Source organism: Puma concolor, chromosome C1, assembly GCF_028749965.1.
Source record: "Puma concolor isolate L17-30 chromosome C1, mPumCon1.1.hap2, whole genome shotgun sequence".
NCBI classification, from domain to species: domain Eukaryota; kingdom Metazoa; phylum Chordata; class Mammalia; order Carnivora; family Felidae; genus Puma; species Puma concolor.
In genome coordinates, this window is record NC_141674.1 from 149,061,153 (window position 1) to 149,083,922 (window position 22,770).

Here is a 22,770-nt window from a genome sequence, read left to right on the forward strand (position 1 = left end):
TCTCTCTCTCTCTCTCTCTCTCTCTCTCTCTCTCTCTCTCTCTCCTTCTCTTTCTCAAATAAATAAACATTAAAACATTTTTAAAAAAGAGAATTGTTTCCAAATTTACCAAGTGATCATATATGAGAGTTTTAAGATGTGCCTATGTCATTTTTTAAAGTTTTTCCTTGCGATAGTTTTATTGAGACATAATTTATATTCCATGAATATATATCCATTACAAGCATGCAATGTGATTTTTAATAAATGTATAATTGTGCAACCATCACCATCATTCAGTTCTAGAATATTTCCATGACCTGAAAAAGTTATGTCATAGCCACTTGGATTCAATCTTCCGGTCCCAGCCCAAGGTAATCACTGATCTGCTTTTTGTTTCTACTTTTTTTTTTCCTTTTTTGGAAATGTCATACAAATGGTATCATAAAACATGTGGCTTCTTGCAGATTTTTCCTCTTGGCATAATATACTGTAGGTTTATCCATGTTGTAGCATGTATCCACAGTTATTTTTATTGTTGAATAGCATTCTGTTGTACCACATTTTATTTAATCATTGTTGATTGACATTTTATTTCCAGTATTTTCCTATTATGAAAAATGCTAATATTATTGATGTAAACACCTTTGTGTGGACACATGTTTTACTTCTTGAGTAGAAATCTAGAAGTAGAATTGCTGAGTCATATGTAAGTTTATATTTATATTTGAAAGAAACTGTCAAATGGTTTTCCAGCGTTGGGTATACTAACCCATAATTTATGATAGTTCCAGTTTTCCACACCCTTGTCATCACTCAGTATTATTAATAGGTTGGTGTTATTAATCTTTTGTCTTATACCCATTCTAGTGGTTGTACAGTTGTGTTGTGGTTTTAATATCCATTTCCTTTATGATTAATCATGTTGAGTATCTTTTCGTGTGATGATTTGTATAACTTTTTGGTGAAATGTCTATCCAAATATTTTGCGCATTTTTAAATTGAGTTCCTTGCTTTCTTAGTTTTGATGTTTAGAAGTTCTACATAAATTCTAGATATAAGACCTTTATCAGATGATGATTAGAAAATATTCTTTCCCGGGATGCTTTGCTGGCTCAGTCAAAAGGCATGCAACTCTTGTTCTTGGGATTGAAAATTTGAACCCTACATTGGGTATAGAGATTACTAAAAAGACAAACTTATAAGAAAAACAGAAAAGAAAAAAGAAAGTATTCTTTCCCAGTTTATGGCATATCTTCTCATTGTTGTTTTGAAAAACCAAAATTTTATTTAAAAAAAAACCTTTATTTCTATTAAGTTCAATTTATCTATTTTTTCTTTTATGGATCATGATGTTGTATCATATCCAAACAATCTGTGCCTAAAGCAAAGTCACAAAACTACTGTACTATGTTTCTTTCAGAAGTCTTATAATTTTAGTTCTTACATAATTAATAGTTCTTACAGAAGTCTTACTATTTTAGTTCTTAGGTCTATGATGTATATAGAGTTAATTTTTCTGTATGGCCTAAGAGTATAAGTTCATTATTTTGCACATGGATGTCCAATTATTCCAGTAGCATTTTTTAAGTTTACTTATTTATTTTGAAAGAGAAAAAGAGAGCATGAGCAGGGGAGGGGCAGAGAGACAGGTAGAGACGGAGAATCCCAAGCACGATCTGCACTGTCAGTGCAGAGTTCAATACGGCGCTCGAACTCACGAACTGGGAGATCATGACCTGAGATGAAGTCAAGAGTCCCAATGCTTAACTGACTGAGCCATCCAGGTGCCGCATCCCAGCAGCATTTCTTGAAGAGACACGCCAGTCCCCATTGAACTACCTTGGCATTTTTGCTGGACACCAATTGATTGTAAATGTAAGGTCTTACTTCTGTACCTTCAATTCTATTTCATTGATCTACATGGCTATTATTATGCCAATACTATATCCTACTATTGCAACTTTATAGTAAATCTTGAAATTGGATATTTTAATTCTTCCTATTCTGTTGCTGTTTTTGGTATTCTTGTTCCTATGTATATACATTTTAAGACTGGCTTATCAATTTCTACATAAAGTATTTGCTGGGATTTTGGTAGGGATCACATTGAGTCGATAGGTCAGAGTTCTTATACTTTGTAAAAATGTATTCCTAAGTATCATGTTCTTTTCTGTGTTATGAATGGAACTGTTTTCTCAAGTTGTTTTCAAATTGCTAATTCCTATTTTATAAAAATATAACTGATTTTTATGTACTTATCTTGTATCTTGTGACTTTGTTAAATCCATTTACTACTTCTAGTATTACTTTTGTTGTATACTTTTCAGAATTTTCTATGTATAGGGTCACATCATTTGTAAGTAAAGACAGCTTTAAATTTCCCTTTCCAATTTACGACTTTATTTTTCTTTCCTTGTTACAATGGCTAAAACTTCCAGAACAGTGTCAAATAAAAAAAGATATGAGTAGATATCATTTCATTCTCAATCTTAAGAGAAAACATTCAGTCTTTTGTCACAAATGTGATGATAGGTGCAGGTTTTTCATAGATGCACTCTATCACATCAAGGAAGTGCCCTTCTATTGCTAGTTCGTTGGACATTTTTATCATGAATGGGTGTTGTATCTTGTCAGTTGCCTTAACTTCATCTATTTTCATCATTTTTTCTTATTTTTAAAAATATAGCCATTCTTGACTTGTGGTTTCTGATAAGATAATAACAAGCAGATGCTATTGATTTATCCCCCTAGTCCAACCCCAGAGATGCACAGAAGTTGTAACCAGCTGTGTGGAAACCCGGTGATGAGAGTTAGCTGAACTGGTATGTAAAGAAACAGGGACACAGGAATGGGAAGAGCCAGGTGCCACGGTAGGAGAATAGGATATAAGGAAAGCGCTTGTGTATGATTTATGTCCTCTCCTCTACTGTTCTAATCGGCTTCTTGCCACCTTTCTGACGGAGACAGAGCTCTGGAGTTAAGAAAATAATGAAGTCATATTTTCACGAAATTTAGGGAAAATAACTTCAAATCCAGTACTTCATACAACATTTTGTTGTGGTGATCATTTGATGTCCCGGGGTTGGCACTGAGTCAAGAGCTACTTTACAAATGGAAATTGTTGACTTGCCAAGTGCCCTGCATCTATCTGTCTGACAGACTTCTGCTTTAGGCTTCACTCAAAGCTATATGGGTGCCATTAGTAATTAGTATACTTCCAACATAGATCCATTTATGATCCATTTTCCCATCTATGATCTATTTATCCATCTATGATCATCCATTTATGATCACCAAATTTTTGACAGACTGTTTTTGCTTGATCTAGAATTCTTGACAGATAGGTTTTTCTTTCAGCACTTTGAATCTATTCTTCCATTGTTCTCTGGCTTCTTTTGTTTCTGATGAGGAGTCAGCTGTTAATTTTACTGTGGGTTTCTCCTTGTACATAATAAATTGTTACTTCATTGTTACATAATGATCTTGTTGCTTCAAAATTTTCTTGTCCTTGTCTTTCAGCAATCTGATGATGATATATCTAGTTTTGATTCCTCTTATGTTTATTCTATTGAGGGTTTACTGAGTTTCATGGATCCATAGATTAAGTTTTTTATAAAATTTGGGAAATTTTAGGTTGCTGCTTCTTCAAATATTTTTATATATCCTTCTATCACTCCGTTTATGTATTTATTTGGAGAGAGACAGAGAGAGTGTGTGCATATGCAAGCAAGTGGGAGAGGGGCAGAGAGTAAGGGAGAGAGAAAATACCAAGCAGGCTCGGCACTGTCAGTGCAGAGACTGATGCAGGGCTGGATCCCATGAACCATGAGATCATGATCTGAACCAAGATCAAGAGTAGGTTGCTTAACTGATCAAGTCCCCCAGGGTCCCCCATCCTTTCTTTCTTGTACTCCTAGTTGTCTCATAAGTTTCTGAGGCACTATTCATTTTTCTTCAAACTTTTTTTCCTTTCTATTCCTCAGATTGGGTAGTTTCCATTCCTTTTTTATTTTTTTATTTTTAATTTTTAATGTTTATTCATTTTTTTAATGTTAATTTTGAGAGAGAGAGACAGCATGAGTGGAGGAGGGGCAGAGAGAGAGGGAGACACAGAATCTGAAGCAGGCCCCAGGCTCCAAGCTGTCAGCCCCATGCAGGGCTCAAACTCATGAGCAGTGAGGTCAAAGTCGGGACGCTTAACCCACTGCACCACTCACACACCCCTCCATTCCTTTTCTATAGTTTCTTTTTCTTTATTGAGAGTCCCTATTTATTGAGTTATTTTTCCTTTAAGTTTTTAAATGTATTTATAGTAGCTGTTTTGGATTAGTTGCCTACTAAATCCAACAAGTGGAACTACACAGCATGAACATTGGCTACCTATTTTTCTAAATTTGGATTATGCTTTCCTGTTTTTTCTTTCTTTCTTTCTTTCTTTCTTTCTTTCTTTCTGCATGTCTCAAATATTTTTGTTGAAAATTGGATACTTTAGCTAAAATATTACAGTAATATTGGATCAAGCTTGGTTTTCCTTCTGAGAATTTTTTTTTAATTATTTGCTGGAAATTAGACTTTGGAATCTGTTTCCCCTGAGCCGTGGTGCCACTGATATCTCTGGTAAATTTTCCTACCTTATTTTTATTTTTTAGCCTGGTTTCTAAAAAATTATTAGACATGTATAAAATATATATAAATTCTATTATTTTCTTCCTCTACCAGTGGCATGGTAAATGATTCTACCTTGAAAAAGCAATCACATTGCTCATATTCTTGAAGTTCTTCTCTTGCTCCCAGTTTCACAGGAGGAGAACTAAGCGTTGAGGAATATAAGGCTTTGAGCTTGGGGAGTGGGAAGGAATAGACATCACACTAAACAAAGCTCTTTTACCCAACTTAGGAAATATTTGGATCATTCATTTTTTATTTGTTGCTCTTCATAGTCCAACAAGATGGTCGTAATATACGTTCTGTTGTCAAATATTTGCATAATATTGTCACAAAACCTTTTTATTGTAAGAGACAGACTCACTAATGGCAAACCAGGAAAAGAATGTGTGAGGGGTGACTCTAAGAAACAGAAAGCTCATGGAGTACTAAAAAATGAAGTGTGTTCTAGCCTTGTGAGGAGAATAGGATCCCATAAAACACAAGGGCCAACACAGCAGTTCTCTCTGTATTTGTTCTCTTAATTTCAAATTTCTAAGAGAAGAATCTGATTGGCACTATTATAGGGTATGGTCAATGGTCTGTAATAAACTGGTCACATTTGAATCAGGTCTCCACCGGGCTGAACCATGGCCAGCTACTAGGTCATGAGGCTTGTAGGGCTGCATACTTCAAAGGCTGTGGATATAGGTACTTAGAAACATGTCTATTACATTTACCAGATGTTTGATCCCTTTCTTATTTTATAAAGTTGTTAAATTCTCATGATTCCACTGTGTTCAAACAACAACAACAACAAAGAATCAGAGCAACCTGGATGTTTCGGATGAAAAAAAAAACGTAGGTAGCCCTTATTTAATCTGCTTGACAAAGCTGAGTTTCAACTGTTTTTCCCAATACACCAAATTTTATGGCCTTAACTCTGAATAGGATAACGTCATGCCAAAGCATGTTCAGCCAGTCCTTCTCACACTGCCCCCCCAACCCCACCTCACTGAGGGGTAGAGATAGGTCCTCACAGAGATAAGATCTAAGGCTTTTCTCTCTTGGGTGGCTACATGACAGAAACCTCTATGCTGCTCTGCCATACATTATCTCACTTTTCTACACTGAACCTCCAGTCCCATCTTTTTCTAAGTACCTCCCAACATTACTGATCCTACATTTTCATTGTTAGAAGTCAAATTCTTTCAAGGACTAAAAAAGGATTAATGAATGGTGGCTTTTCTTAGTGTGAGGGACACTTTAGTAGTCCAAAGCACTACGGAAGTTACAGTCATGACTCTTACTGTATCCTATCTTCTATAGGAGAAGGCTCACACAAATAACTACACCATGGGGTAGAGTGTATTAAGTGCCACTATAAAATACTAAGGCAGAAATCATCCTCTCCAGAGGTGGGTAAGGTGAGGAAATTTTCAGAAAAGGCTTTAGAGGTATTGGATTGGGCCTCTAAGGGGGAGGATTTGCATATTCAGAGAATGGTCTGGAGGTGGCATACAGTCAATCCTGAGCAGAACTATTATTTTTAGCAGCCATTTGCAGGACCAGTTTATTCCACTGCTCTCTTTCCCTCATTTGCCACCTGCCTCTGTTTTAACATTCCTTTTAAAAACAAACGAACAGAAAAAGCAACTATCAATTAGTGTGTTTTTTGGAATTCTTATATTTACTGCTCCCACCTTCTCCGTAGGCATCCAAGAATAAGAAAGGAAATAAGGAAATAAGAAAGTGTTTCTGCTCTTCCCGTTTCTTTGCTGCCTCTGCTATGATTTTTCAGGAATATTAATCATGGTGAGCTAATATGAAAATAAACATCAGAAAGGTACAAAGTTTTCATAATCATGATGGTTCTCGTTGACTTCTTTCTGAGATGGTAAGTGAAAATTCCCTTTGATTTCTGTTTACTTTGTCCTTGAAGGTGGTGCTCACCAAACCTTTTTAGTCTTTTGAACTTTGCCTTAGGTCCCACCATCAGCATGAGCAGAGCCCTGCCCGCCCCCCCCCCCAACCCCCAGCTTCCCACCTCTACTTCCCAGCAGTAGACCCGCCAAAGTGGTGTGGCTAGCAGGTTAAATGCTTCTTCTTCTCAAGGTGTTCATTTGCATTTATATGGAACCTCAGAGTGGGAGACAATGGTCTCCACCCTCCACTGGAAATCTGGAAGTAAGGCACTGCAATTAGCAAGTAAAAGGCCCTTTTTGTAGGAGAGAACTTTACTGGCAAAATGGGTTATGATTTTGAGGAGAAAACGCACAATCTCCAGAATCTTTTTAGTTGTATTCAAGGGCCAGCATACTGGAAGTTAAAAAACAAAAGCCTTAATAAATTTCCTTCAGACTGTTTTTTGGTGAAAAGAAGGTGAGGAAAGGGTGGTAGGTTTGAAGGAAGGTGGTTTCACAAAGGGTCAGATATGCATAACATGTAAGGAAAACTTTTGGAGGAGAGAACATAGCATACGATGTAAGAGAGAAATTTACAATCAATGGAGCAAAATCCTGGGGAGAGAATATGGTCCATGTTCAGAAGCAGAAGTAGAGTATGGGTTTAGCACAAAAGAGGGGCACCTGTTCTCAGCAAGACTGAAGTAAGTGATCAAGTGTAAAAACGAAGACTGAGTGTTAGGAAAGTTAAAATAGAGGAACTCCATGATGGATGTCTCAGCCATATATGAGGCAAGATCACTTAAAGAACTGGAAGAAGACAGAGTACAGTGGGGGGCTTGAGGAAAGCGAAATAGGACAGGTTTGAGAGAAGTACCCTGGATAATCACCCTCCTCATTGAGGAAAGGAGTTTAGAGAATCAGTGAAGACCCAGCCAAGTCTGGAGAGCCTAGAACTCTTAGTGGAACACAGTGATTTTGTAAACTTGTCCAGCAATGCATGGTAGTACTTTCAACCGAGTATAAGAATTACAAAATAATAATAATAATAATAATTAATAATAATGATAATGACAACATTTTAGGGGACCTTGTTCATGGTAGATTTTAGTAAGATTTTAATCATTACCAACATGGAATACACAATATCAAAATACTCATCACACTTGAGATCTGAGTAAAATACAAAAAGAAAAGATTATTGGAGTAAAAAAATTAATTCTTGTTGTCTTCTTTCTATGCTAGCCTAAGGCAAGAAAAAAGGAAATATTAATGTTATTTTTCCCATGTTCTTTTCATTCACTATTATTAAAAAATGTTTTTAAACCAAATCATTGGCATCATCTTAGTACATTAAAAATGAGTCTTGGGGGGCGCCTGAGTGGCGCAGTCGGTTGAGCGTCCGATTTCAGCCAGGTCACGATCTCGCGGTCCGTGAGTTCGAGCCCCGCGTCGGGCTCTGGGCTGATGGCTCGGAGCCTGGAGCCTGTTTCCGATTCTGTGTCTCCCTCTCTCTCTGCCCCTCCCCCGTTCATGCTCTGTCTCTCTCTGTCCCAAAAATAAATAAAAACGTTGAAAAAAAATTAAAAAAAAAATGAGTCTTGGGGCACCTGGGTGGCTCTGTCCATTAAGCGTCCGACTTCGGCTCAGGTTATGATTTCACGGTTTGTGGGTTCAGGCCGAGCATCAGGCTCTGTGCTGACAGCTCAGAGCCCAGAGCCTGCTTTGGATTCTGTGTCTCCCTCTCTGCCTGTCACCTGCTCATGCTCTGTCTCTCTCTCTCAGAAATAAACAAACATTAAAAAAAATTAATAAAGAAAAATGAGTCTTACAAGAATTTGCATTTTACTTTTTTTCATTTTCCAAACACATACACACAAAAGCCAGAAATGAAAGGCATGATGAGCAAACTTCCAGGATGGCAAGGCTCTATGGTCCCTGCTGATTCCTTCCCAATTCTGGAAATATTTGGGGGGAACACTCACATGTTCAACTGTTCTATTCTGCACTTCAACCCTGCATAAGATTATCAACGAAGTTTACATTTTGCTACAAATTGTAAGAGATGTTTTTCCAATCAAGATACCATATTAACAAGTCTTATCTATTTTTGCAATTTTCAACTATAGCAAGATAAAAACTAATAGCAAAGCATATTATTCAACTTAAAATTCAGCACAGTAGTTAGATATATGTACCTTGCACAAACATTAATTTCTTTCTCTCAACAAATATTTGTAATTTCCAAAATCCTAACTGCTTTTTCACAAAATATGGTCCCTCCAACTTAAGAGGCAGTAACATAATTATATTCTTACATCTTACTAACATGGCAAAATCACCAAAAGAAGGAACCTAAGAACATCAGTGGCTACGTGATAGAGCAGTATAATGCTTAAAAGTCTAATGTCTTCATGAAGACCCACTTGAATAGCCAGCATTTAACTATGAAAGTTATTTACAAAAAACAATCAGTATTGACAAGCTAGCACAAAGTGACCAAATGAAAGCATAGAACCTGTTATTAAAGCTCAAGATTTTTTCTGTGTACTGATTCCATAACTGAGTTCATTTCTTCATAAAATTTAGAGGTAAACTGGAAAATACCCAGAAAACTTCAATCAACTGCAATCTATTTCCTTTACTCTCTGAGATCATGGGAACGCATGAAGAACTGACTTTATCACCTGTTTTTCCCCACTGGGTAAACTGAGGGGAAAGAGCATGCACCTGCCAAGCTCACAGTGTGGAATGTACACACAGGTGGGTCTTTAATAAATACCCCTTCAATGGAGGGATTAGAGGCTTGCTTGGAAAAGCAGGGAACACATTTAAGTGACGACTCGATGACATCCAACATATTATACGTCAGCCAGTTCCTTGCTAAAATATCATTCAAAGGAAATCTTTGAGTCTCCTTTAGGTTAGGCATTAAGTTTTTAAACCCAGAATTTTGAGGCAAGATCCGCCCCAGGGAAAGGGGAGTGGTTCGGAAAAACACGTAGAATTCAGGTGGATCAGTGACGTCAGGAAGAAGCAGCGAATTAAGGGATAGGGAGCAAACTCACCTGGAGTAGCAGAAGCTGCACACAGGTCAAAGGTCAAAGGTCAAGGCCTCAGGGAGTTCCCCCGACGCAGGAAAAGTGAAATGCCCACTCCTAGGTTCTCATGGATTGGTATAAAGGCTCAGCTGTTCCTGCCTTTGAGGTGAGATGAGGGACAAACCCTGTCATGCACAGCTGGGGTTGACAGGAAGCCAAGGCGCAAGCTGCCTCAGGTGTCAGAGCCAGCACGCGGGAATCTCCCTGTATTTCATCCCTACACCCCCTCCCGCTCCCCAAGCCTGAGACACCTCCAGCCTCACTCCCCACCTTCTTCAGGCCCTCTCGCTCTTAACAGCATCGGTCTCTATGGCGACCTGAAACCGCAGTTCGCATTGGCCCGTTCAATATGAGGGCCGGGCCAATAGGGAGGGCCAGCCTTCTCCTTCCGACCAATGGCGTTGGCGGGGAGCAGGTCCGGAGACGGCGGCGTGCTGACGTTCCCGGGAGCCCGGGGCTGGCTGGGCAGGCGGGCTGGCGGCTGGGCGGGCGGCGGCGGCGGCCTCTGGGCAGTAGAGGGGGCTCCGGGGCTGAGTCCGTGTCGACGCCGGCCGCGGAGGCGGCACCATGGGCACTGGGTAGAGGGGCAAGTTGGCCACCGCCGCCGCCCGGGGTGGTGGGAGAGCAGCTTCGGGGGAGGGGGCGGGTGGGGGAGGGAGGGGCGGGCAGCCGCTTGGCCGCCGCACTTTTTTAATTTTTTCGGGTGCCGCAGCGACGACCCCTCGGCGCAGATGTCCCTGATCCCCCGAGCGACGACGGGCGCTGCCTAACCTGGAAAGTAAGTGTGCGGGCTCGCGGGAGGGCGCGAAGACTCCTGCCCCCGAGACCCCCGGCCCTCGCCCCCTCGCGCCGGAGCCGGGACCTGCCTGTGAGGGACGCGTGGGGGACGGGCGCCTCCCTCCCGTTACTCCGTCCCCACCGCCTCGCGGCCGCCTCGGCTTTCCTGCCCCGCCTCGTGTTCCTGCCCGCACTCGCCTGCCTGCTCCCCTCCCCCCGGCAGGCGCACAAGTTTCACCCTCCATTTGCTTTTCCCGGCTATTACTCTCCTCCGGTCTCCCCTGCGCGCCGCGCACGACCCTCCCCGCGTTGGCTTGTTCGGATCCAGATCCCCCAGCCCCGAACTTGAGCGCCTCGCCGAGCCCTCCCGGACGTCTGCCTCGAGGCTCACCCGCTCTTGCCCGCCTGGCACGCCGCCCCGCGCCCCCGACACCCTGGGGCGCCCGCCTTCCCCAGCCCTCGGGGCGGTCTGTCCGTCCCTCCAGCCCCAGGTCCTGCGTCCTGGCCCCCTCCCCTTCCTCCCACGCCCCTGTTGCCTGCACAGTCTCGCGTTTGCCCCGCGAGTCCCGCGCTCCTGCGGGTCCTGCCCACCCCCCTCCGTCCAGCGCGCCCCTCGCTCTTCGCGGCGTATCCTCACGCTCCACCCCTCCTGGTTCCCCAGCCTAGAGCTTCCTCCGCTGCCCTCCTGCGCCGCCGCTTCCACCTCACCCTGCCTGGAGTTAAAGCGGAGCTGCGGTACCCCCCCCCCCCCCCCGCAACCCCCGGGCCGTTCTGGAGTCCCTGCCCACCGCTGGGGCTGCCTGGTCCTCTTTCCCCTACCCGGGAAACGAGGGGATGAGCGACGGGGCCGGAATTTGGCTGCGTGTTGGCTGAGTGCGACAAACTGAGAGCGCGGGCAGTGCAGGCGCCGCGGCGGCCGTGGCCGCTCGGGGCGCAGCAATAGGCAGGTGTGTGTGTGTGTGTGTGTATCGGGGGGGGGGGGGGGGGACGCGCGCCGCGGGCTCCTCGGCTGGCGACAGATTGTGCAGGAATGCGAGGAATGCACCAGGGGCATAGTCCACTCGGCCCGCCGCGGCTGCACTAGCGCCTTCCTGGCCCAGCTTTCGCCGCTCAGCCAGAGGTCACCGGAGCATCTTCGGAGCTGGTGAGCCTAGCTCCACTCCTCTCTTCCCCTTGCCTCTCTCCATGCGGCAGAGAGGGCGGCAGAGAGGGCGGCAGAGGGGAAGCGCGGCAGTTCTGTTGGGCTTCAGCTAGCATTTAGCCTGGGTTTTTGCTGCATTGGTCTCCAGGATCGTGAATTTGGGGTGGATGGCGGTGTAGCCAAGGTTATTGATCATCGCACAAGGTTCTTGGCAAGTTTGGTTTGCAAGATTTGAATAGTGCCTGTTTTTTACGAGGGTTTTCTGAAAACCTGCAGGAAAGGTGCCTAAGGTTCTTAGAGTAATGAGCTTGCAGCCAACGCATTTTAGCACTATCAGAAATGTCTGTTAATGCTCATGGATAGGGATGTACCGCAAGAGAGAACTTGAATGCATCACTTTGCTGTCACAAGAATTGCAATTTTTTCTCGTCATGCTGGGTTGTGTTTAGACCTCTTATAATACATAATGAATAGAAACAGAGAAGCAGTGTTTGGCCAGCGATGGGACAGATAGAACTGTCTGGTACAGTTAAATTCGGGGCGTGTCAGTTACCATTGGAAGTAACTGGGGACAACACAATCATGTATATTTCAAGATGTAATTTATTAGTTGAGGTCTCAGTTCTTTTTGTTACTGAGTTTGAAAAAATAAATGCAGCCCTCCAACTTTTAACTAATGGTAATTATATATAAAATCAATAATAATTAATATAGTTTTTCGTCAAATTTTATTTTCTGTAATGCAGAAAAGCACATTTTCGACAGACGGTGTGTTTCTAGAATTGGGCTTAGATTATTACATTTTAAAAGGGAAAGTAGAAGACCGCTTTGCTTTTTGAATGCAGTGTGTTGCAATGGAAGTAACATCTTTTCTGGTACCTGTGAAATAGTTATGGAAATGGCAACGTTACAATGAGAACAACCGATGTCCAAAATAAGGTTTCTGGATGTTGAAAAGCATACTATGTATGCCTATATTTGACACAGTTTGCTTTGGAGGTTGAGTTTACTACAAGCCTCTCCACACTTCGTTATTTTTGTATCAGATTCAGGAAAATAATAAGTTGATTGTCTAGCTGTCTTCCAACACCTACTTTGTGTGAATCAAGTGCACTGAAAAGTATAAGATGAGTACCTTTTAGTTAAGGACTCAACAGAAAGGAAAAATAGAAAAAAATGAAAAAACTTTGCACTGGGAAAGGTTGTGTGTTTTAACTGCTACATTGTTTTTTAGGTAGGTCCCTAATCTGTAGACCTTCTTATTTATAGATTTAACTCTAAATTGGAGTTAGTAATACTGTGTAGGATATTGGGAGGTGTTTATGGATGCTAACAGGAAATTTGTTATGTAACAATATCATATTACAGCAGAGTTTAACACATGCTTATTTGACTTGATGTGAAGATTAGAAAGTAAAAGTACATTGTTTCTCTGCTACCTTAGAAATTGAAATAACTCATTCAAGTATATAATGTATATACGTGATTGGCTGTGCAAATAGTTTTACCTGCTTCAGGTAAAGGTATGCTTTCAGTTGGAAATAGATTTTAGTTGTTACAGATACTTGAAGAGAAGTAGCTCTAAAACTAGTAATCATTCACAATCAAAAATAACATAAATTGTGTTTTGATGATAGTATATTCCCTTACCAACCCCCGCTATTATATAAGTAGAAGGTACTGCATTTCACATATTAGATGTTATACTGAAGATTCTAAATTGTGGAATTAAGTGTCCAGTTTTCTTAATTCTTAACCTATACTGGTTTTGAAGGGAGATAGGGGAGCAGGGTAGTGATGGGAAGCATAAGAGAAGGTAAGCGGAAAGTAGGAGCAGCTGGCGTTCATCCAGGAAAAAAAAATGTTACTGCTGCATTTACAGGCTGAATAAATCAATCTATTTCAGTGAGTAGTTCTGATATAATTTGACTTAAAGAAACTACTCCCTAACTCAGTTTAATAAAAACTTTAGCAATTGTATGACCTTGAGTAATTGAATTAAGTCTATATTAAGTCAGAATTGCAATTTCTTATTTCTATACAAATTGGGAAAGTAAATTTAATTTAAAACTTTTAAATTCACTTAAAAAAAACAGTTATTGCCAATTTTAAAATTGAATTCTTTCCTTGTTGTTGGCCAAGGATTGATTTAAATAGAGAATTGTCCCATCACCAATCATTTGGGAAGTCCAGTCTCTCACCTGACTGCTTTGAAATTTTAAAGTATTTTGAGAATGCTCTATAATCTGGTGGGGTTCCCCCCCCCCGCCATTTCAATCAAGGGGTAAATCTCTAATTTGTCTAATTTTAAAATAGAATTATAATAATGAAGTCATACATGCATTATTAACTGGAAGATAAAGTAGGGGTTATTCTAGGGTTATTCTGGGGCATAAACATTCATGGAATTGTATGTCACTTTGGAAAGCTGCCTTCATGCCTTCATTGTACTGGGAGATAATTACTTCTTCAATGTCTTAAATGGTTTTGTAGTGCCTTCCCTGCGCTGAAGGGGGAAGAATAATCTGATACAGGACACCAGTGGACTGATCATGTTTAGAAAATTAGGTAACTGTTTCATGCCCAAACTGTAACTACAAAGAGCTGCAGAGAGAGAGGAAGTAAAACTTTAAGATACCTGAATGTGAGACTTCATAAACTGCCAGTAAGTGATGATCCCAATCAGCAGATCAATTTGATGCCCAGCTGTAAGAAATAACAGGCTCCTTTTAGGATAAGGAGGTGAGGGCCTAAGTGACAAAGAGCAACAATTCATGTGCTTGCTGGTTTCAGTTGAGAAGTTGCACAACATTCATATGTTGTTCACATTATCACTTTAATAAATCAGTGGAATTATCTTCATCTTTTGGGGGCTTTGTTACCGTAACTAATTGGGGATATTACATGATGGTGCTTTTCAGTGAAACTTAGAATACTGCAGACATTCCATTTGTCACTGGTCTAAGTATTTTCTTTTTATAATTTAGATTTACTGTTATTTGGTATACTAATAAATGTTAGCTACATTGCTGATCATTTGATTATTCATAGTCTTGATATTATAGTTTATTGTGACTAATACATAATGATTCACTGCATATGATAAAATGCCATTAGAGATTGGATTGTAAAGTTTTAATACTATAAAATATATAAATTAAAATATGGAAGTGTCTGCATTAATTTTAAGTCATGTCATTATGAAACATTTTTCATGAACTGTATAATGCCTGCTGATTCAGTAGATGCCAGTCCCTCTAGGTAGATATAATATCATATAGCCCTCATTAAGTCCAGAACTCAGCAAACAAAGGGTGAGTAGGGAGGGGGTAAGTGAACCAATAACCCTCTTCAACTGCCAAGACATGTTTGCTTCTATCATTATTGTCTATGTTAAATATAAATTTGGTGAGTTGTAAATATCCAGAGAAGTTTATTCTGTTCTTCCTTAATCTGGATCCCCTCCCCTGCCCCCTTTCCCCGACGTCAAACACTACCACCCAATGCATCTGTCTGCTTGGAGAGGCAGAGAAAGCCTCTTTTCAGGAGCCATTTAATATTGAAGTTGATGCTTAGTGTTCCAAGTTGAATTTAGAGTGGATGCGGGTTTTTGTCATCAAAATGGCATTATATATAAAAGGTAAAATGTGTCGTTGAAGAGGGGTCATCAGAGTACTCTGTAGGCTTTGGAGGCCTGGCCTGGAACTTGGAATACAGTTTTTCATACATGCCACGGCTGACTTACACATAGGCTTTTAAAACACTGGGAAGTAGTGTCTGAAATTCTGGTCCTTTGTAAGCTCTCTCAATTGCAGACGGGGAGGTGAAAAGCACCCTACTCCAGAAATTAGGATATCTACCACTGAACCTTATGGCCCTAATAAACCATTTAACATTTGGGTTATAGCTTCCTCCTTTTAAAAATGTAAGGTTTTGGGGGCACTTGGGTGGCTTAGTTAAGCATCTGACTTCAGCTCAGATCATGGTCTCGGGGTTCCTGAGTTCAAATCCCACCCCCTGCTTCAGACTCTGTGCTGACAGCTGAGCCTGGAGCCTGCTTTGGATTCTGTGTCTCCCTCTGTCTCTGCCCCTCCCCCACTTGTACTCTGTCTCTCTCTCTCTCTCTCAAAAATAAATAAAAACATTAAAAATAAATACAAATAAAAATGCAGGGTTTGGGGTGGCTGGGTAGCTCAGTGAGTTAAGTGTCTCTTATTTCAGCTTAGGCCGTGGTCTTACAGTCCACGGGTTCAAGCCCCACGTTGGGCTCTGTGCTGACAGTGCAGAGAACCTGCTTGGGATTCTCTCTGCCCCTACCCTGCTAGTGTACTCTCTCACGCGCTCTTTCTCTCAAAAATAAATAAACATCAAGTAAAAATGAACGGTTTGGATTGCATTGCTTTGCTCAAGGTTTCCAAAGCCCTCCATGCTTTTGCTTTTTTTTTTTTTTTTTAAAGAAAAGTTTCCTAAGCATTAGTTTATGTAATCAGTCTTCTTTCTCCTTCCCCAAATCATAGCAACAAAGGAGTTGGAGTTCTCTTTTGGGACTTTTGAATCTCCTTCATGGGCACCTTAAATTGTTTTGTTTTTTTCTTTTGTAACAAGATCATTTTGGGAAGTGAGAGGAACGGATTAATGTATATAATGTTTTCACGGTCTGGCTGTCTACCCCTAACCCACCCCTCATCCAGGATTAACCATGGTAGTTTAGGTCGGAAAAGGTCCTTGGACTTTCACCTTGACACTGGGTGAATCCATAAAATGTATCAGTAAAGCAGTGAGGTGTCTGCTTAGAAGTCAGACTGCCATAGTTCAGTTCTGTCTATTTGCTAGGTGTGTGACGTGCTAAATTATATAAATTCTATAGATCTCATTTTACTCATTTGTAAAACAATGATATAAGTGTCCACCTCAAATGGTTGTGAGGAATAAATGAGTCAATGCATGTAAAGCCCTTAAAGCTCAGGGCCAGCTCTTAATACATTTAAACCCTTATTCTTGCATTGTTGTACTTAATGATACTTTCTGTAGCATCTACTATATATTGGGCAAATTATTAACTTGCTTTCTTTTATCTTAGTAAATACGATTATGAATCTAAATAAAATATTTCAGGGAAAATATAAACTACGAAAGAGAAATTATGAGTTGGTTAGTTTGCAAGAGATTGTTCATAAGGAAAAGAATCCAGCAAAATCAAAGAAGGGCCTTTTTAAAATAGGGAAGTTATAACTTCTTGGGGTGCTTGGGTTGCTCAGTCGGTTAAGTGTCTGACTTTTGCTCAGGTCGTGATCTCGCTCGTGTTCATGAGCTTGAGCTCCTTGTTGAGCTCTGTGCTGACAGCTTAGAGCTTGCAGTCTGCTTCGGATTCTGTGTCTCTCTCTCTCTGCCCCTTCCTCGCTCACACTTTATCTCTCACAAATAAACAAATATTAAAAATATTAAAAAAAATAAAATAGGGGAGTTACAACTTCTTTAGTTAGGCAATATGTAAAGGCACGTAAAATACCACTAACCAACACATGTAGGAGGTTTGGTTGAATAATTCCTTAATAAACGTGTTTGAAAGGTAAAGACTGATAGTATTATATTTCAGGGGCCAGAGTGGAAACGCTTGCAAAATGTAAAGTATCTTTTAATTATGTATATAACTATTGCATTTGTAATTCTAATTAGTATCATTTTATACAATGTCTTTCCTGGTCTTTACGTGAAGAAAGTGTTAGTGTTTTTTTTTGTTTTGTTTTTTAATATAATTTATTGCCAAATTGGCTTCCATACAGCACCCAGTGCTCATCCCAGCAAGTGCCCTCCTCAATGCCCATCACCCATTTTCCCCTCGCCCCCACCCCCCATCCGCCCTCAATTTGTTTCTCTGTATTTTAGAGTCTCTGTGGTTTGCCTCACTCCCTCTCTCTACTGTAACTATTTTTTCCCCTTCCCTTCCCCCATGGGCTTCTGTTAAGTTTCTCAAGATCCACATATGAGTGAAAACATATGATATCTGTCCTTCTCTGACTTATTTCACTCAGTGTAATACCTTCTAGTTCTGTCCACGTTGCTGCAAATTTCATGATTTTATTCAGAAAGTGTTAGTGTTAATCATATATGCATTTATGGCCTAAAATGCAGCTTGTAAATTAACTTTAAAAATATATATATACATTTTATTTTAGAGAGAGCACACAAGCCAGGGAGAGGGGCAGAGGAAGACAGAGAAAATCTCAAGCAGGCCTCATGCTCCGCACAGAGCCCAATGCAGGGCTTGATCTCACCACCCTGGGACCATGACCTAAGCCGAAATCAAGAGTTGGATGCTCAGCCAACCGAACCACCCAGGCACCCCTTAAATCAGCTTTTCAAACTGATGTTTCTGTCCAGAAATGAGCACTTGAAATTGACAGGAAATTGCCAAAGCAATGAAAGACTAGAAGTTTGGAAGATACTTAATGTAATAAACCAAGAGACAGTGGTGTAAGAGATATAAAGAGTCTCTTGTTCTGGACCTGGCTGGGTTACTACATAGGTGTGTGTCCCATGAGTAAGTCCTTTACCTCTGGGCTCTAGTTTTCTCGTGTATAAAATGAGGGAGTTGAACTAGATGCTCTCTAGAGCCCTAGTACTTATATTTCACCATGCTTAGAATTACATGTTGTCATTCTGTTTAATTTTTCCCTCAGCAGAAATGAGGACTGTCTTCTCAAGTATTTATTAAAATTTACTTTTTAGGATAAGGGGAGAAAGTTGAAGTTGTATACATGGAATGCTCAGCTCATAAAAATATAAGCAGACAAACATTTGACCTAATGTTGGCTGAGTCAGTGGCTAACCTCTTGGATTCATTTGTTAATAGCCAGGTTCCTGTGCACTTTTGAGGCTTAACCCCTAATTGAGACTAAATTTTCTGGAAGTTGGATAGAAACAGAAGGGGGATTTAGGTGGTGATTTGAGGGGACTAGTCTTGTTAAAATGAGAAAGACCCACTTACCATTTGCTTTAATTTTGTTTTGTCCTCAAAGACACGAACTGAGAGTTGTTCCTCTGAAAACATCTTGCTTTTCCATAAATACTTTATGTTCGTAGGAACTCACTAATTCATATCTCATTATAGAATATAGATCTCTTTCATTTAACTCTAATCTTTGCATGCAGACAATGTACAGTGTTCGGAAACTGGTGGATTCTAACAGGATGATATTCTTGGATTGTGTTTTTTGTTTTTGTTTTTTAAAGCAGTTAAAAACTCTGTTGAGGAGAGCTTCTTCTAGATCCTGCTCTCCCCTACAAAGGGGAAAAAATCCTTATAGAACTTACATATGTATACATCCATAAACAGTAGTTTAAAAATATTGAGATCAACTGTTTTCTTTTGCTAATGTAATCAGTACATTATTTTCAAAAGGAGAATTATGTATGTATACTAATGTATGCAGTATTAATTTTCAGTGTCATGATCAAAGTAAACACTTGAATAGGCTTTTCAGTTTCCATACCTTCACAAGAATTAGAAGCACTCATGTAAAATGGAAACCAGTAATAACCACTTTGAAGTGAAGCGCATCATATATTCTGACACCTGTACCCTGTATTGAATAGGAAAGAAGGACTGATCTAGCTAGTTAGAAGTAACTTCTTATTCTTGAATACTACCAAGGGTTCAAACAAAGGGACTGAACACAGTTAGTGCTTCATATTTACTGGAGCCCTACCATGTATGTGTTTTGTTTTGGATACCTCTTATTTAAAAAGATACACGATTCATTTTAGCTCCTTTCAAGCAACATTCATTAGTCCCCTGCTCTGTATCAGACTGTGCTAGGCCTCATGGCCAAATAATGGTTTCTGTCAGGAGTTTTACTTGGATTCAGTATTGAGAGTCTCCATCTTTAAGGAATTTGTGATTAATTTTACAATCCAGTTGGGAAAGATAATACACATGAACTGGAAAAAAAAAGTCCTAGAAAACTTTGGTATATAAATAAACATGCAAAATTTTTCTGTAAGTGTTAAGAAAGAGCTGTAAGATGACTTTGTATTAACTGGGTTTTAGCTAAATCTACTTTTTTGGTATGTGTTGATACATTACCAGAATCTAGATAGACAGCTGCCTGCCTTAACCACTGTCTGTGGCTTTCTTTGGAAAAACCTTGCGTCTGAAAAAGTACACTGTTACCAATAGTAAGGTAGAGATTTCAGAAAAGGTTTTAATCATGAACTTGATTATTTGGTTATATTTCTTAGAGTACTTTACCAAATACCTTGTGTAAAATGATCACAATGAAAATGAATTCTTGATGAAAAACCATAATTTATGCTTCAAGACTTACCATTTTAAGTAAGTTCTTTTTTTTAACTTCTTTTTTTTAAATTTTTATGTTTTTATTTTATTTTTGAGAAAGAGAGAGAGAGAGAGAGAGAGAGACAGAGTGCTAGTGGGGGAGGGGCAGAGAGAGAAGGAGACACAGAATCTGAAGTAGGCTCCAGACTCTAAGCTGTCAGCAGAGAGCCTGATGCGGGGCTTGAACTCACGGATAGGGAGATCATGCCCTGAGCCACCTAGGCGCCCCTTAAGTAAGTTCTTATTTTCATTTTCATATAGCAGTACTTTGGTTTATTGTGTTTTGTGCTTTTCTTTATTCTTTATGCAATTTATGTGCCTTTATAAGTCCAGACTCATTATCTATTATTGAAAATATCCCCTTCCGTTGTTATGAATAAACAGAAGAATGTTTTGAAAATCTCTTGTGACATCTGCTAGAATAAATGGTCTCATTGAATCTTACCTTAAATCTCAGACTGATGTACTGTTGGGAATTTTCCACTTATTGTCAATTTGTCAATGACTGAATAAGCAGAAGAGTCAGTTTTTTTTTTAAACCACTGAAAAAGGAATCCGAAAACCCAATTGGACTTGCACAAGAACTGCTATTATTTTGAGAACTGTGATAAACAACTCAGTTGTTGAAATGTCTAATTCAGACTGTCAGCAGATGAAAAATTCAGACTGTCAGTCTGAAATCTTTAGACAGGCTATTGGCAGGTGTCAGTCTTCAGAAATATTGTTTGTGGGTCATTCGTTTGGAGCCCTGAACACAGTTTTCCATAGAAGCAATATAAATCCAGAAATTCAGCATCCTAAAATATAACTAGAATTTAGAATATATTGGTTCCCATTGTCCTCCTCTGAGCTCTTCAATGGCAGGGATTTTGTCTTTGTGTGTGACTTATTCTTGACCTCTAGTCTTTCTAGATATTTGTAAGAATAAATTGTGTTTTTTTAAATAATTTTTATTTGAGTATAAATGACAATGTTACATTCATTTCAGATCTACAACATAGTGATTCAACTTCTATGTTATGCTATGCTCACCCAAAGTGTAGCTATCATCTGTCCCTATGCTGCACTATTACAGTATCACTGACCTATTCCTTATGCTGTCCCTTTCATTCCCATGACTTATTCATTCCATAAATGGAAGCCTGTATCTCCCCCTCCTCTTCACTCAGTTTGTTCACCTCTCCTCCCTCCTGGGAAACATCAGTTCTCTGTATTTTTAGGTTTGATTCAGCTCTGTATTTATTCATTTTTTTCGACTCCATATATGAGTGAAGTCATGGTATTTTTCTTTCTCTCACTTATTTCACTTAGCATAATATCCTCTATATCCATCCATGTTGTTGCAAATGGCGAGATCTCTTCATTTTTTAATGACCATGTAGTAGTCAACTGTGTGTGTGTGTGTATACACACATACATACATACATTCACCACATGTGTTTTATCCATTAATCTATTGATAGACACTTGGGTTGCTTCCATATCTTGGCTATGTGGATTATGTGATATTTCTGTTTTTAATTTTTTGAGGAACCTCCATGTGCTCTTGTAGAGCCACAGCCTCACTTCTCTTTCACCCTCACCCCCTCCTTAATCTCTACCAACAACTTAATTAATTTAATTTAATTTAATTCCATTTCTATAATTTTGTCATTTTAAGAATGTTACATAAATAGAATCATATAGTGTGTGACTTTAGAGTTTTGGGTTTTGTTTTTACTCAGCATAATTCCTTAGAGATTCATTCAGGTTGTTCTGTATCAACATTTTCCACAGTAGTTGTACCAATTTACATTCCCACCAGCAGTGCATGAGAGTTCCTTTCTCTCCACATCCTTGCAACACTTGTCTTTTCTTGTCATTTTCATGTTAGCCATTCTAACTGGTATAAGGTGATAGCTCATTGTGGTTTTGATTTGCATTTCCCTGGTGATGAGTGATGTCAAGCATCTTTTCTTGTGTCTGTTGGCCATCTCGATGTCTTCTTTGGAAAAAATCTGTTCACGTTCTCTGACCATTTTTTAAATCAGATTGGGGTTTATTGGTGTTGAGTTGTAGAAGTTGTTTATATAATTTGAATATTCACCCTTCATCAGATAAATCCTTTGCAAATGTCTTCTCCCATTAATGAATGAGTTTTAAATTACAATTTTGGAATACCTTCACCAACTACTCTTGGATTAACTTCTCTCTGCAGCCCTCTTTCTTTTGTAAATTATTTTTGTAAACTGTTTATCATGCATATTTCAATGGCAACACTGCATTTGTGTCATAGAAAAATTACCTTTGTAATACAACTTGCTAGATAATTTATCATATCAAATTCCTTACTAAAAATCCTCAATTAGAAGATGTTAAGCATATTGATTCATATTCATATTAATTTTAATCGCCTATATTATAACTATGGTGAAATGAATTTACATAGTCCTCTTTCTCATACTATTCACATGCAGATATCAAGCACCAAGACCAGCTTGGTCAGGTTTTGGCAGTATGACATTGAGCAAATTTTCTGTGTCCTTGTGTTTTGTAAATTAGTAATAACTTTTATATACCCAGCTGATGAATTGAGGTCAGGAGTAGATGTAATTTTAAGCACATGAAGTTTTTCTAAGGAAAAAGTTTACTAAAATAGTATGATTTATACTATAAACCTACATAAACATTAAAAATACTAAAACAGGAAATTTCATAGCTTGTTTTAGCCCAGTGGGTACACCAAACCTTTGTTTGATTTTAATAGTGCAGTTGGAAATACTCTTAAGACATTTTGGTGGTCCCTCCCCTAACCTCAAGTAATCACAGTGGTAAAATTTGAATAAATAATTTAAAAAATAAATTTTAATTGTGAAATTATTTTGAAATCACATGTGGCTTTAA

General features: G+C 39.4%; 2 protein-coding genes across 13 annotated transcripts in view; one reads left to right on the forward strand and one right to left on the reverse strand.

The window, feature by feature from the left end:
- CCDC148 (coiled-coil domain containing 148) overlaps positions 1 to 10,247 on the reverse strand; it is a 264,311-nt gene extending 254,064 nt beyond the window's left edge. For both annotated transcript variants that reach the window (XM_086718663.1, XM_086718662.1), the window contains exon 1: positions 9,599 to 10,247. The gene's annotated coding sequence lies outside the window, so the exon portion shown is untranslated. The remainder of the gene's footprint in view (positions 1 to 9,598) is intronic.
- A 25-nt stretch (positions 10,248 to 10,272) lies between these two features.
- Positions 10,273 to 22,770, forward strand: part of PKP4 (plakophilin 4) — a 240,575-nt gene continuing 228,077 nt past the window's right edge. For 9 of the 11 annotated variants that reach the window (XM_086718648.1, XM_086718654.1, XM_086718651.1 and 6 more), the window contains exon 1: positions 10,273 to 10,409. The gene's annotated coding sequence lies outside the window, so the exon portion shown is untranslated. Of the gene's footprint in view, positions 10,410 to 11,189; positions 11,356 to 11,421; positions 11,553 to 22,770 lie in introns of those variants that run through there. The other 2 variants (XM_086718650.1, XM_086718649.1) reach the window with 2 other exon arrangements.